Source organism: Pan troglodytes, chromosome 3 (genome assembly GCF_028858775.2).
Source record: "Pan troglodytes isolate AG18354 chromosome 3, NHGRI_mPanTro3-v2.0_pri, whole genome shotgun sequence".
NCBI lineage: Eukaryota > Metazoa > Chordata > Mammalia > Primates > Hominidae > Pan > Pan troglodytes.
Genome location: NC_072401.2, coordinates 169,846,620 through 169,861,079, shown reverse-complemented (window position 1 = coordinate 169,861,079; position 14,460 = coordinate 169,846,620). Strand labels below are relative to the sequence as shown.

Genomic DNA, 14,460 nt, shown 5'->3' with positions numbered 1-14,460 from the left:
TGGACTTCATTGTCTGTGTCACTATCAGCATTTTGGTCACAACCATTCAATATATCTCTAGGACATTCCAAACTTTCCCACATCTTCCTGTCTTCATCTGAGTGCTCTAAACTGTTCCCACCTCTGCCCATTACCCAATTCCAAAGTCACTTCCACATTTTCAGGTATCTTTATAGCAATGCCTCACTTCTTTGGTACCAATTTTCTGTATTAGTCAGTTCTCACACTGCTATAAAGAAGTACGTGAGACTGGATAATTTATGAATAAAAGAGGTTTAATTGACTTACAGTTCTGCAGGCTGTACGGGAAGCATGGCTGGGGAGCCCTCACGAAACTTAAAATCATGACAGAAGGGTGAAGAGGAAGCAAGTATGTCTGCTCATGGCAGCAGGAGAGAGAGTGAAGGGGGAAGTGCCACATACTTTTAAACAACCAGATCTTATGAGAACTCACTTACTATCACGAGCACAGCAGGGGGAAATCTGTCCACATGATCCAATCACCTACCACCAGGCCCCTCCCCCAACATTAAGAATTGCAATTCAACATGAGATTCGGGTGGTAACACAGAGCCAGGCCATATCAATGTGTAAACAAATCTCTTTAGCAACAGGTGTGATATATAGAAAACACACAAATAGAATCAGCTGAAAGTAAACAGGAGTGAAATAAAGGATGTAAAGCCTAGAAAAAAACTAGACATGAGGGAGTATTGCCAGGGACCCAGACATGAGGGACTATTGCCAGGGGACATTGGAAAGGGTGTATGTGTGTGTGTGTTTGTGTGTGTGTGTGTACGCGTGTTGGTGGATTATTAGCTATTTACTGTGTGACAATTCTTTCTTCACTGTAAAATATGAATTCAGTAAATAAACTGCCACTAGTGTTCCCAGAGAATGGTACTGTTAGGCATGGGCTGTTCCCTTCTTTCTGAGATGTTCATGTATGTTACAAGAGATGAAATAAATAGAAACTTAAGGTTGTCTGCAAAAGTTTTGTTTCTTATTGTCATAATGAATTTGTCATCCTTAAACTAATTTTCTACCTCTGGATGCAATCTGTATCCATGTCTATTGACATACTTTTTACAATGGATCTCCCACTTATTTTCTTTTTTATTTCTACCACTATGCATGTCCAAGCTCATGTTGTTGAACTATTATTATTTTGAAATGTAGTCGTGTGCTACATAATGACATTATAGTCAACAATGGACCACACATATGAAGGTGGTCCCATAAGATTATAATGGAACTAAAAGATTCCTATTGCCTAACTTTTAGTATACTATGCTTTTTTATGATTACTTTAGAGTGTACTCCTTCTACTTATCAAAAAAAAAGTTAACTGTAAAACAGCCTCAGGCAGGTTCATCAGGAGCTATTCCAGAAGAAGGCATTGTTATCACAGGAGGTGACAGCTCCATGTGTATTATTGCCCCTGAAAACCTTCCAGTGGGACAAGATGTGAAGGAGAAAGACAGTGATATTGATGATCCTGACCCTGTGCAGGCCTAGGCTGATGTGTGTGTTTGAGTCTTAGTTTTTAATAAAAAAGTTTAAAAATTAAAAAAATAGAGAAAAGGTGATAGAATAATGATATACAGAAAGAAAATATTTATGTACAGGTGTACAACCTGGATGTGTGTTTTAAGTGTTATTACAAAAGTGTCAGAAATTTTAAAAAATTAAGAGTTTATAAAGTAAAAAAGTTACAGTAAACCAAGGTTAATTTAATAATGAAGGAATAAAAATTTTTTTTATAAATTTAGTGTAGCCCAAATGTACAGTGTTTATAAAGTTTACAGTGATGTACGGTAATGAGCTAGACCTTCATATTCACTCACCACTCACTCATGAACTTACCGAGAACAACATACAGTGCTGCAAGCTCCACTCACAGAAAGTGCCCTATATAGGTGTACCATTAGTATGTTTAGATATGGTTAAATACATAAATAGCATTGTGTTACAATTGCCTACAGTACTGAGTACAGTAACACCCCTGTGTATGTTGGTAGCCTAGGAGGTTAGGCTAGGTATGTAGTAGACTAGGTTTGTGTAAGTACACTCTATGATGTTTACACAAGGATGACACATTTCTTAAATGTATCCTGTTGCTAAGTAAGGCATAGTCATAGTTGTATTTAGTTTTGGCTTTATCAATCGTTTTTCTTTTTTATGTGTCAATAAATTTTTAATCTTAATTATCTCCTTAATTTACTTTCTTAGAAAATAGTCTCCTTTTAACTTTTTTTCTTGGTTCTTTTAATTCCCTTAGCTAAGTTGGATGCTTAGCTCACTAATTTTCATTCTAACTTCTTTCCAATAAAAGTATTTAAGATATAAATTTTTCTAATCATAATTTTGGATGCATTCCATACATTTTAATAAATATTTTAAGGTTATTTCAAGTATTTTGACTAATTAACTTTTGCCTCTTTAGTTATTTAGAAGTAGTCTTATTAACTGCCAGACATAAGCCATTTTATTTTGATTTTCTTATTTATCTTCCATTACTGATCATGTCGTCAGAGAACATAGTTCCTAAGACACTTATTCTTCGAATTTTGTAGAGTAGTTTTGTGACTTAATACATGGTTAGTTTTCATAAATGTTTCTTATATGCATGAGAAGATTGTATATGTATATTCTCAAATTATTACATGTACTAGCAATCAGAGAAAAGTTCCTAATTGCATTATTCAAACTTTCTCTAACCTTATTAATTTTTGATACTTAAGAAGTGAAGAAATATGAAGATGGTCATATCACAATGAAGTACTATTTCTTGCATCTCATTAAAACCTTGAGGGTAATTCATTGTGCTAATTCTCTACATAGCACTGTCCATGCACGGGAGCTCTCCATCATGCTTTTATTTTTTACTGGACATCAGATTCCATTCAGCAGATAGTTTTTTAATACAAAGTGTTGGTTTCTACACTCATCAACACTTTTGAGCTGATGGAGAATAATTTTTAGTGACTCTCAAGACTAATCACCCCAAGATTTTCTCTACCTTGCTCTGATCTTTATCACATTTAAAAATCAAATTTGAAAAAAAAGGAGGAGAATAGATAAAACAGAGAGGAAGAGGAAGAAGGAGAATCAGGAGAAGGAGAAGTGACAAGAGAAAGAAACGTGACTGGGAGTCTAAGGGAGTGGCTGGGCTATGTCCTTGAAGTAGTTAGTAGCTGGGGCACATGCGAGACTGCAGGTGTATGTGCATATACTTTCAACCTTTGCCTTCAGTGTTCCAGACATATATTTTTCTAGGGGCTTTGACTTTAAAAAATGGGATTCTGTGATAAGCTACCTACTCTTCTTTTGTTTTCTAAAGCTGTAACAAAACACAAAGCTCTGTGAGGAAACAAAACCTACAGCAGTGTGACAGCTGGCACAGAGAGGGTGCTGCCATCAATTCAGTTCCAGGAATAAGTGTAGCTCTACCTGCCTCTCTAGAGCTTCTCAGAACACATGCGAGGACTCATTCCACACGTCTTGTGACTACTGCCAGCTGTTGGACTGTGAAAGGGAAAACCACAGACCACAGGTAGAGGATGGTTTGGTGCCTGCATATAGATGAAATAGTGAGAAAAATGAGTATGTCATTTTGATGTCAGGGTGATGCTGGCTTCATAGAGTGATTTAAGGAGTAACCCATGCCCGTATGGCTTCACAGTTGAATTTGATCAGAAATATAAAGAGCTATAACACTATTACCAATTCTACTAAAATTATTCCAAAAAATAATTTTTTAATTGGTAGGTTTTTTATTACTGATTCAATTTTGGAAATTTATATTGGTCTATTCAGGATTTTTGTTTCTCCCTGATTCAATCTTGGGAGATTGTGAAGATGGCCGAATAGGAATAGCTTCAGTCTGCAGCTCCCAGCGTGAGTGACACAGAAGACAGGTGATTTCTGCATTTCCAACTGAGGTACCAGATTCATCTCACTGGGGCTTGTCAGACAGTCGGTGGAGCCCATGGAGCAGGGTGGGGCATCGCCTCAGCCAGGAAGCACAAGGGGTCAGGAAATTCCCTTTCCTAGCAAAGGGAAGCCATGACAGATGGTATTGGAAAATTGGGACACTCCCACCATAATACTGTGCTTTTCCAATGGCCTTAACAAATGGCACACTGGGAGATTATATCCCGTGCCTGGCTCGGAGGGTCCCCTGCCCACAGAGGCCTGCTCACTGCTAGCACAGCAGTCTGAGATTGAACTGCAAGGCGGCAGTGAGGCTGGGGAGGGGCGTCCGCCATTGCTGAGACTTGAGTAGGTAAACAAAGCAGCCGGGGAAGCTCGAACTGGGTGGAGCCCACCACAGCTCTGTTATAAATTGTTATAGTGCCTTTCTGTGTCATTTTTTACTGCTCTTTGTTTAAAATCTGTTTTATCTGATGGAAGACTAGCGACCCCTGCTCTTTTTTGCTTTCCTTTTGCATGGAGAATCTTTCTCCAACCCTTTACTTTGAGCTTACTGGTGTCATTACACATGAAATCAGTCTCTTAAAAACAGCAGACAAATGGGTCTTGTTGTTAATCCAACTTGACACCGTGTGCCTTTTAAATGGGACATTTAGACCACTTTCATTCAAAGTTAATATTGATATGTGAGGTTTTGATTCTATTATGAAGTTGTTAATTGGTTGTTTTGTAGTTTCTATTATGTGGTTGCTTTATGTGTTCACTGTGTACTTAAGTGTGTTTTTGGGGTAGCATGTATCATTCTTTTGTTTCCATGTTTAGAACTCCCTTAAGGATCTCTTCTAAGGCTGGTCTAGTGATGACACATTCCCTTTGTTCTTACTTGTCTGGAAAATATTTCTTCTTCATGTATGGAGTTTAATTTGGCAGGATATAAAATCTTTGGTTGGAATTTGTTGTTTTTAAGAATGGTGAAAACAGGCCTGTGGTCTCTCCTGGATTGTAAGTTTCTGTTGAGAAATCCGCTGTTAGCCTGATGTGGTTCTTTTTGTAAGTGACCTGTCCCTTCTCTGTCACTGCCTTTAAGATATTTTCTTTACTGTTGACCTTGGATGGTCTGGTGAGTATACCTTGGTGATTTTCATTTTGTATAGGTATTTTTGTACAGGTGTTCTTTCTATTTCTTGTATCTGGATGTTTACCTATCTAGCAAGATTAGGGAAATTTTTTTTTTTTTGAGACAGAGTCTTGCTCTGTCACCCAGGCTGCAGTGCAGTGGCGTGATCCCGGCTCACATCAAGCTCCATTTCCCGGGTTCACGCCATTCTCATGCCTCAGCCTCCCAAGTAGCTGGGACTACAGGTGCCCACCACCACGCCCAGCTAATTTTTTTTTGGTATTTTTAGTAGAGACAGGGTTTCATCGTGTTAGCTAGGATGGTCTCGATCTCCTGACCTCATGAGGCTGCCCGCCTCGGCCTCTGAAAGTGCTGGGTTTACAGGCATGAGCCACCGCACCCAGCTGGGAAATTTTTTTGAATTATTCCTTCAAATATGTTATTCATGCTGTTTACTTTTTTTCTCCTTCTCTCTCAGAAATGCCAAATTTTATAGGATTGGTTGGTTTACATAGTCCCATATTATGTGTGGGATCCCAAAGTCTCAAAGACTTTGTTCATTTTTAAAAATTATTTTACCTTAATTTTTTTGACTCAATTAGTTTGAACAAACAATCTTCAAGCTGTGATATTATTTCTTCCTTTTGATCTATTCTATTAATAAAGCTTTAAAGCTTCCAACTGTATTTTGAAATTCCGTAAGTGAGGTTTTCAATTCCAGGAGCTCTGATTGATTTTTTAAAAATATGTTAATGTTTTCCTTTGTTTACTGGGTTGCTATAGAGGTTTTTTGTGTGTGTGTGTGTTGATTTTTATCTTTGTCTTGGATCTCGTTAAGGTTCCTTGCAATCCATGCTTTCAGTTCTTAAATTGTCATTTCTTAATTTCCATTTTGTCTAGTGACCATTGCTAGAGGGCTAGTGCAATTCTTTGGTGGTGTTACTACAATCAGATTTTCGTGATGCCAGAATTCTTGCACTGGGTTTTTTCATCTGGAGATGCTGGCACTTCCAATATTTGTAATTATTTTGTGTAGGTAGGATTTTTTGTGTTTTATTTCTTTTCCTATAATATTATTGCATTTTCTTCTTTCCTTTTCTCTTCCCTATCTCCCTAGGGGGTGTGACTGTAGAGAATGCTGAATAGGGTCTTTTGGGTTTGCTTCTATAGTCTTATTTACTTCCTTCAGCAGGTTTTATATTAGACTGTGCATTTCTGTCTACAAGATATTAGATGGTGCTTATAGAAAAGAGCCAGCTGCAACCAACACAGCTTTGTATATACTTGATCCTTATTTTCTGGTAGAGGCTCTCTTTGCCTCAGGCAAAGGGCTGATTCATGAAATGCACAGTTATCTGAGTTCCCTGCTCAACCCTGGAGGCAGGGGGCAGGGGCTGCAATAGATGGGGACAGACTAGGCAGGCTCACCTACCTATCCCCCAATGTCAGGCACACTGCCAATGCCAAGAGAGAATCCAGTGGGTGGCCAGCAGGTGCCCAGAGGTGTGCCTAGGCATGGAGCTGGGAAATCTCCTTGGCCCCAAGTTTTCTGCTTGGGGATGGAGGGTGGCTTAAGCTCCTATTTGAGGAAAGTAGGTGCTCTGGGTACCTGGAGATCTACCTGGATGTGGAGCAGAGAGGACCTCCCCTGCACCAGGTTGTCTGTAAAGGAAGGATGGGGCAGCTTGGGATGGTAATACAGGTGAATTGGTGCTCTGAATTCCTGGAGATCTTCCTGGGGACAGAGTGGGGAGATGCTCACTGCATCATAATCTATGTCCAGGAACAGTGGGGTGGTTCAGGCTACTGAAGCAGATGAGTGGGTGCTCTGAATGTCTGGAGATTTGCCTGGGCATGAAGCAAAGAGGGCCTCCATGCACCAGGATCTCTGTACAGGAAGGACTGGGCAGGTCAGGCTGCTGATCTAGGTAAGCATGGTCCTCTGAGTGCCTGGAGATCTGCTTGGTATGAAGCAAGGAGTGCCCCCCTCTACCAAGATCTCTGTACAGAAAGGGTGAGGCAACTTGGGCTGCTGAACCAGGCAAGCAGATGCTCTGACTACCTGGAGCTTTGCCTAGGCATGGAGCAGAGAGCCATGCTAGACCACAGTTTATGCCCAGGAAGTGTGGGGCAGCTCAGGCTGCTGAAGCAGGTGAATGGGTACCCTGCATGCATGGACATCTGTCTGGGCATGGAGTGGAGAGGGCCTGACTGCACCACAATCTGTGTCTATGAAGGATAGGGTGGCTCAGGCTGTTCGTCCAATCAAATAGATGCTCCAAGTGCCTGAAATTCTGCCTGGGAGTGGAGTGGTATGGACCCCATTGCATCATGATCTCAGGATAGCAGGCTGGGGCACCAAGAAATGGCACATGCAGACTGATTCCAGATTACTAAACTTGACCTGGCTGCAAATCTCACTGTCCAGGAGAAACTGCAGCTTTAGAAATACTCCTCTTTCCCCAGGATTGCAACAGGGTAGAACACAATTCCAACACCTACTGCTGAGATGCTTTCCACAGTTCTGGCTGTGGAGGCCCCTACTCAACTCCAGGCCAGGCACTCCAGTCTCCCGCTTGAGACTAAAATGCCTGTGTGGCAACACTGCCAGGTCACCCCAGAATCTATAACAGTTTCTGACTGAAAATCTATGTTGTCTGATATTAGTATAGCCAAACCAAATCTCTTTTATTTGCTGTTTGCATAGAATATCTTTTCCCATCATTTTACTTCCAGCCTCTTTGTGCTTTGGGATCTAAAAGGAGTCTTTTCAGACAGTATATATTGGATTATGTTTATTTTTTTAATCTATTCTGCCAATGTCTACCTTTGGATTGGAGTGTTTAAACCATTTACATTTAAAATAATTGCTAATATGGATTTTTAGTCTTATACTATTATTGTTCCTCATTTTCTCAATTGCCACTTCCTTTCATTTCCATTGATTTTTATGTTTTATCATTTTGATCCCTTCTCATTTTCTAACGTTATTGAAATATATCTTCCATTTTAAAAAATAAACTTGAATGTATATATGTAAGGTATACAACATGATGTTTTAAGATATAGCTATAGATAGTAAAATTATTACCATAGTAATGCAAATTAATTTGTTCATGTTACCTAGTTACCCATTATTTTTCTTTCCTTGATATATGATATTTTACATATTTATGGGGTACATGTGAGTGTTTGTTGCAGGGATAGAATATGTAATGGTCCCATTGTTACTGCAATACCAAGGGTTTGGTCTAGGCCCTACTGCTCACTGCACAGAAAGCCAATCACTGAGATGATGAGTACTGCCAAGGAAGAAGGCTTTAACTTGGTGCTGCAGCCAAGGGGATGGGAGCTCAGTCTCCAATTCATCTCCCTGACTGACTAACTATGGGTTTATATAGCAGGGAAGAAATGTAACCATGCATAAGAAAACAGGAACTAAGGAGGGGCAAGGAAGCCATCATCATGAATGAGAAGTCTGACAACTGGTGCTGTGATCTGGTGAGTTTCAGTCCTTTGATACTTTTCTGAGGCAAATTTCAGTTCTTTGATACTTTTCTGAGAGGCCTGAAGATCCTGTCCAAAGGAAGGAACTCAGATAAAACAAATATAAGCTTCAAGCTTTAAGAGCAGAAGGATCAATTTCTACGTTTATCAGAAAGAACAGTATATGGGACTATTAGGTTGGTTTCAACATCAGGGTACTTGGGGTATCTGTCACCTTGCATATTTATCCTTTCTATATTTTGGTATCATTTCAAGTTTTATCACAATATTCTTGCTAAGTGTAGTCATCATAGTCTGCTACCAAACATTAGGACTTATTTTTTTCCATCTAAATGCATGTTAATACCCATTAACCAACATCTCTTTATACAGCCTGCTGCCTACCCACCTTTCCCACTCTCTGGTATCTAGCATTTTATTCTCCATGTTAATGAGATCAAGTTTCTTAACTCCCACATATGAATGAGAAGATGTGGTATTTGTCTTTCTGTGCCTGACTTATTTCACTTAGTATAATAACCTCCAGTTCCATTCATGTTGCTGCAAATGACGTGATTTCATTCTTCTTCTATGGCCAATTAGTATTCTATTGTGTGTTTATGCCACATTTTCTTTATTGAGTCATCTATTGATAGACACCTAGGTTGATTCCATATCTTTGCTATTGTGAAGAGTGATACAATAACTATGAGTGCAGGTATCCCTCTGATATACAGATTTATTTTCCTTTGGATAAATATTCAGTAGTGGTGTGTCCAGGGTTGGTTCCTTCTGGTGGGTTCATGGTCTCGCTCACTTCAAGAATGGAGCCGCAGACCTTTGCAGTAAGTGTTACAGCTCTTAAAGATGGCACAGACCCAAAGAGTGAGCAGCAGCAAGATTTACTGTGAAGAGCAAAAGAACAAAGCTTCCACAACGTGGAAGGGGACCCCAGCAGGTTGCGACTACTAGCTGGGGTGGCCAGCTTTTATTCCCTTATTTTTCCCCTCACATGTCCTGTTTCTGTCCTATCAGAATGCCCTTTTCTCAGTCCTCCCCATGATTGGTTACTTTTAGAATCCTGCTGATTGGTCCATTTTATGGGATGCTGATTGATCCCTTTACAGAGTGCTGATTGGTGCATTTTACAAACCTCTTGCCAGCTACAGAGTGCTGAGTGGTGCGTTTTACAATCCTAGCCACAGAGTGCTGATTGGTGCGGTGTTTGTTTGTTTGTTTGTTTGTTTGTTTGTTTTTTTGAGAGGGAGTCTCACTCTGTCGCCCAGGCTGGAGTGCAGTGACACAATCTTGGCTCACTGCAAGCTCCACCTCCCGGGTTCACACCATTCTCCTGCCTCAGCCTCATGAGTAGCTGGGACTACAGGCGCCTGCCACCACACCCAGCTAAATTTTTGTATTTTTAGTACAGGCGGGGTTTCACTGTGTTAGCCAGGATGGTCTTGATTTCCTGACCTTGTGATCCGCCCACCTCGGCCTCCCAAAGTGCTGGGATTACAGGCGTGAGCCACCACGCCCAGCTGATTGGTGCGTTTTACAATCCTCTTGTAAAACAGAAAAGTTCTCCAAGTCCCCACTGACCCAGGAAGTCCAACTGGCTTCACCTCTCAGTGGGATTTCTGGATCATGTGGTAGTACTATTTTTAGTTTATTGAGAAATCTGCACATTGCTTTTTATAGTGGCTGCATAATTTACATTTCACCAACAGTGTTTAATAGTTCCCTTTTCTCTGGATTCTCACCAGCATCTGTTATTTTGTGATTTTTAAATAAAAGCCATTGTAACTGAGGTGAGGTGATATCTCATTGTGGTTTTGACTTGCATTTCCCTGATGATTAGTGATCTTGAGCATTTTGTCATATACCTCTTGGCCACTTGTATTTCTTCTTGAGAAATGTCTATTCATGTCTTAGCCCAATTTTTAATGGGACTATTGGTTTTTTACTGTTGAGTTGTTTGAGCTCCTTATATATTCTGGATACAGCCCCCTTTTGAATGAGTAGTTTGCAAACAGTTTCTCCTATTCAAGCAGTTGTCTCTTCACTTATTGAATGTTTCTTTTGCTGTGCAGAAGCTTTTTTGTTTAATATAGTCCCTTTTGTCTATTTTGGGTTTTGTTGCTTGTGATTTTGAGGTTTTAGTCATAAAATCGTTGCATGGACCAGTGTCCTGAAGAGTTTTCCCTATGTATTCTTCTAGTAGTTTTATAGTTTCAGGTATCACATTTAAGTTGTTCATACATCTTGAGTTGATTTTTGTACATAGACATAGGGGTCTAGTCTCATTCTTCTGCATATGGCTAGCTAGTTTTTTTTAATGTACCATTTATTGAAGAAGGTGTCTTTTCCCCAGTGTATGTTCCTCATGACTTTGTTGAAGATCAATTGACTGTAAATATATAGATTTATTTCTTGAGTCTCTATTCTGTTTCTTTGGTCTATCTGTCTATTTTTCCATTAATACAATGTTGTTTTGGTTACTATAGGCTTGTAATATGTTGGGAAATCAGGTATTGTGATGTCTCTGGCTTTGTTTTTTGCTCAGGATTGCTTTAGCTTTTCTGGCTCTTTTTTGATTAATACAAGTGTCAGGCTAATTTTTTCTATTTTTGTGAAAACTGACATTGGTGTTTTGATAGGGATTGAATTGAATCTGTAGATTGCTTTGGGTTACATAATCATTTTAATGATATTAATTCTTCTGATCCGTGAGCACATAGTATCTTTCCATTTGTCCTCTTTAATTTTTTCATCAGTGTTTTGTAGTTTTCCTAGTAGAAATCTTTCACTTCCTTCGTTAAATTTATTCCTAGGCATTTTTTTGGTAGCTGTTGTAAATAGGATTTAGTTCTTGATTTCTCTTTGGGGTATTTCGTTATTGGTGTATAGGCATGTGACTGATTTTTGTGTTATGATTTTGTATCCTGAAACTTTACTGCATATGCTTATCAGTTCTAGGAGTTTTTTGTGGAGTCTTTCGTTTTTTCTTTTTTTTTTCTTTTTTTTAAATAATATAAAATTCTGTTATCTGCAGAGAGGGACAATTTGACTTCCTTTTCCCCAATTTGGATGCATTTTATTTCTTTTTCTTAACTGACTAATCTGGCTAAGGTTTCCAGTAACACGTTGAATGGGAGTGATGCAAGTAGACATCCTTGTCTTGTTCCAGTTCCTGGATGAAATGCTTTCCATATTTCTCCATTCAGTATGATGTTAGCTGTGGGTTTGTAATAAATGACCTTTATTATTTTGTTATATGTTCCTTCTATACCTAGTTTGTTGAGTGTTTTTATCATGAGGGAGTGTTGGATTTTATCAAATACTTTTTCTGCATCTATTGAGATAATCACGTTTCTTGTCCTTCATTCTGTTGATGTGATTTATCATCATATTTATTCATCTGCATATGTCAACCCATCATAGTACCCCTGGAATAAGTCCCACTTGTTTGTGATGTATTATCCTTTTGATGTGCTATTGGATTTAATTTGCCAGTATTTTCTTTAGGATTTTTGCATCTATGTTCATCAGGTATATTGGCCTGTAGTTTTCCTTGTCTGGTTTTGGTATCAGCATTTGGTAATGCTGGCCTTGTTAAATGAGTTAGGGAGAATTCCCTCCTCTTCAGTCTTTTGGAATAGTTTGTGGAGGATTGATATAAGTTCTTCATTATACATTTGACAGAATTCAGCAGAGAATCTATTTGGTCCTGGTCTTTTCTTTGTTGGAAGACATTTTATTACCAATTCTAATTACTATTCATTATTGGTCTTTTCTTTTTTTCTATTTCTTTCTGATTCAATCTTGATAGGTTTTATGTTTGCACGAATTTATTCATTTCTCCTAGGTTTTGCAGGTTGTTAGCATACAGTTGTTCATAATAGTCTTTGCTTATCTTCTATATTTCTGTGATATCAGTTTTAATGCCTCCATTTTCATTTCTGTTTTTGTTTATTTGTGTCTCTCTTCTTGGTTAGTCTAGCTAGAAGTTTATCAATTTTGATTATTTTCTAGAAGAACCATTTTTTCATTTTGGTGACCCTTTGTATTGATTTTTTTAGTCTCAACTTCATTTAGTTCTGCTGTAATCTTTATTTTTCTTTTCTTCTGCTAATTTTGGGTATTGTTTGTTTTTGATCCTCTAGTTCCTTGAAGTGCATTGTCAGATTTTATTTGAAATATTTCTTTATGTAGTTATTTATTGCTATAAACTTCCTTCTTAGCACTGCTTTTACTGTATTACACAGGTTTTGGTATGTTGTGTTTCCATTTTCATTTGTCCAAGAAACTTTCTGATTTCCATCTTCATTTTTTTTACTGATCTGATGTTCATCTAGCAACATGTTGTTTGATTTCCACCTATTTGTATACATTCCAAAGTTCCTCTTGTTATGGATTTTTAGTTTTATTTCATTGTAGTCTGAAAAGATGCTTGATATGACTTTGATTTTTTAAAAATTCAATGGGACTGTTTTATGGTCTAATATATAGTCCTTTCTGGAGAATGTTGCATGTGCTGATAAGAAGAATGTGTCTTCTGTAGTTGTTATAGAAAATGTTCTATAAGTGTCCGTTAGGTCTATTTGGTATAAAGAGCAGTTTACTTATTTATTTATTTTTTGAGACAGGGTCTCACTCTGTTGCCCAGGTTGGACTGCAGTGGCATTATCACAGTTCACTGCAGTCTCAACCTCCTGGGCTCAAGCAATCCTCCCACCTTAGCCTCCCAAGTAGCTGAGACTACTGGTATGAACCACCATGCCCAACCCTAAAGTGCAGTTTAAATACAATGTTTCTTTGTTAATTTTATTTCTCAATGATCTGCCTAATGCTAAAGGTGGGGTGTTGAATTCTTGCAATATTATTGTATTGGAGTTCATCTCTCTGTTTAGATCTGGTAGTATTTACTCTCTGAATCTGGATGCTCTAATGTTGGGTACATATATATTTAGAATTGTTATTTCATTTCACTGGATTGGTTCTTTTATTATTATGAAATGACTTATGTAGTCTTTTTTTTACTTTTTGACATAAAGTCTATTTTATGTACTATAAATATAGCTACTCCTGCTTGCTTTGGGTTTCTGTTTGCTTGAAATATCTTTTCCATAGTTTTATTTTCAGTCTATATGTGTCTTCATAGGTGAAGTGCATTTCTTGTAGGCAGCATATAGTTGGATCTGTTTTTAGCCTTTCAGCTAGTGTATATCTTTTAAGTGGAGAATGTAATCTGTTTTTATTCAAGGTTATTACTGATATACGAGGTTTTGTTCCTATCATATTGTTAGTTATTTACTGGTTGTTTTGTATATTCTTTGCTTCTTTTTTCCTCTGTTTATTCTTGTGGTTTGGTGTTTTTCAGTGGTGGTACCATGTGACTCCTTTCTCTTTCTCATTTGTGTGTTTGCTTTACTAGTGAATTTTACACTTTCATGTGTTTTCAGGATGAGAATTTTCTTTCTTTTGGTTCCAGGTTACACTCACCCATCCTGCCTCTGATTTCAGTCCTGGCTAGATTGTGGCATCAGTTTAGGTTATTCCCCAAATCTGATCCTGTGAGTATTTTTTCTTTGTCACTCCTAACTTTCCGAACCTTGAGAGACAGAAGAGACCATGCTCTACTGATGGCACAAAAAAAGCGTATCATAACTTCCAAAAGTCATTGAGGCTGCTGTTAAAAGGTGAAGATAAAAACAGAGAGAAATGGCTTTTCTCACATAGCTTGGGCAAGTAGTTGGTTAAGTACTGTCACAAAAAAAGAATAGCTGGAAGTCAAACACACACATGTGTGCGCACACACACGCACACACACACTATATATATATATATATATATATATTTTTTTTTTTTGAGACGGAGTCTTGCTCTGTCTCCCAGGCTGGAGTGCAGTGGCGTGATCTAGG

General features: G+C 38.3%; 1 protein-coding gene across 1 annotated transcript in view; it reads left to right on the top strand.

Moving 5' to 3' along the window:
• The window catches only part of DDX60 (DExD/H-box helicase 60), a 173,223-nt gene that overhangs the window by 142,214 nt on the left and 16,549 nt on the right, over positions 1-14,460 (top strand). The window contains exon 38 of the transcript XR_010156235.1: positions 8,458-8,554. The gene's annotated coding sequence lies outside the window, so the exon portion shown is untranslated. The remainder of the gene's footprint in view (positions 1-8,457; positions 8,555-14,460) is intronic.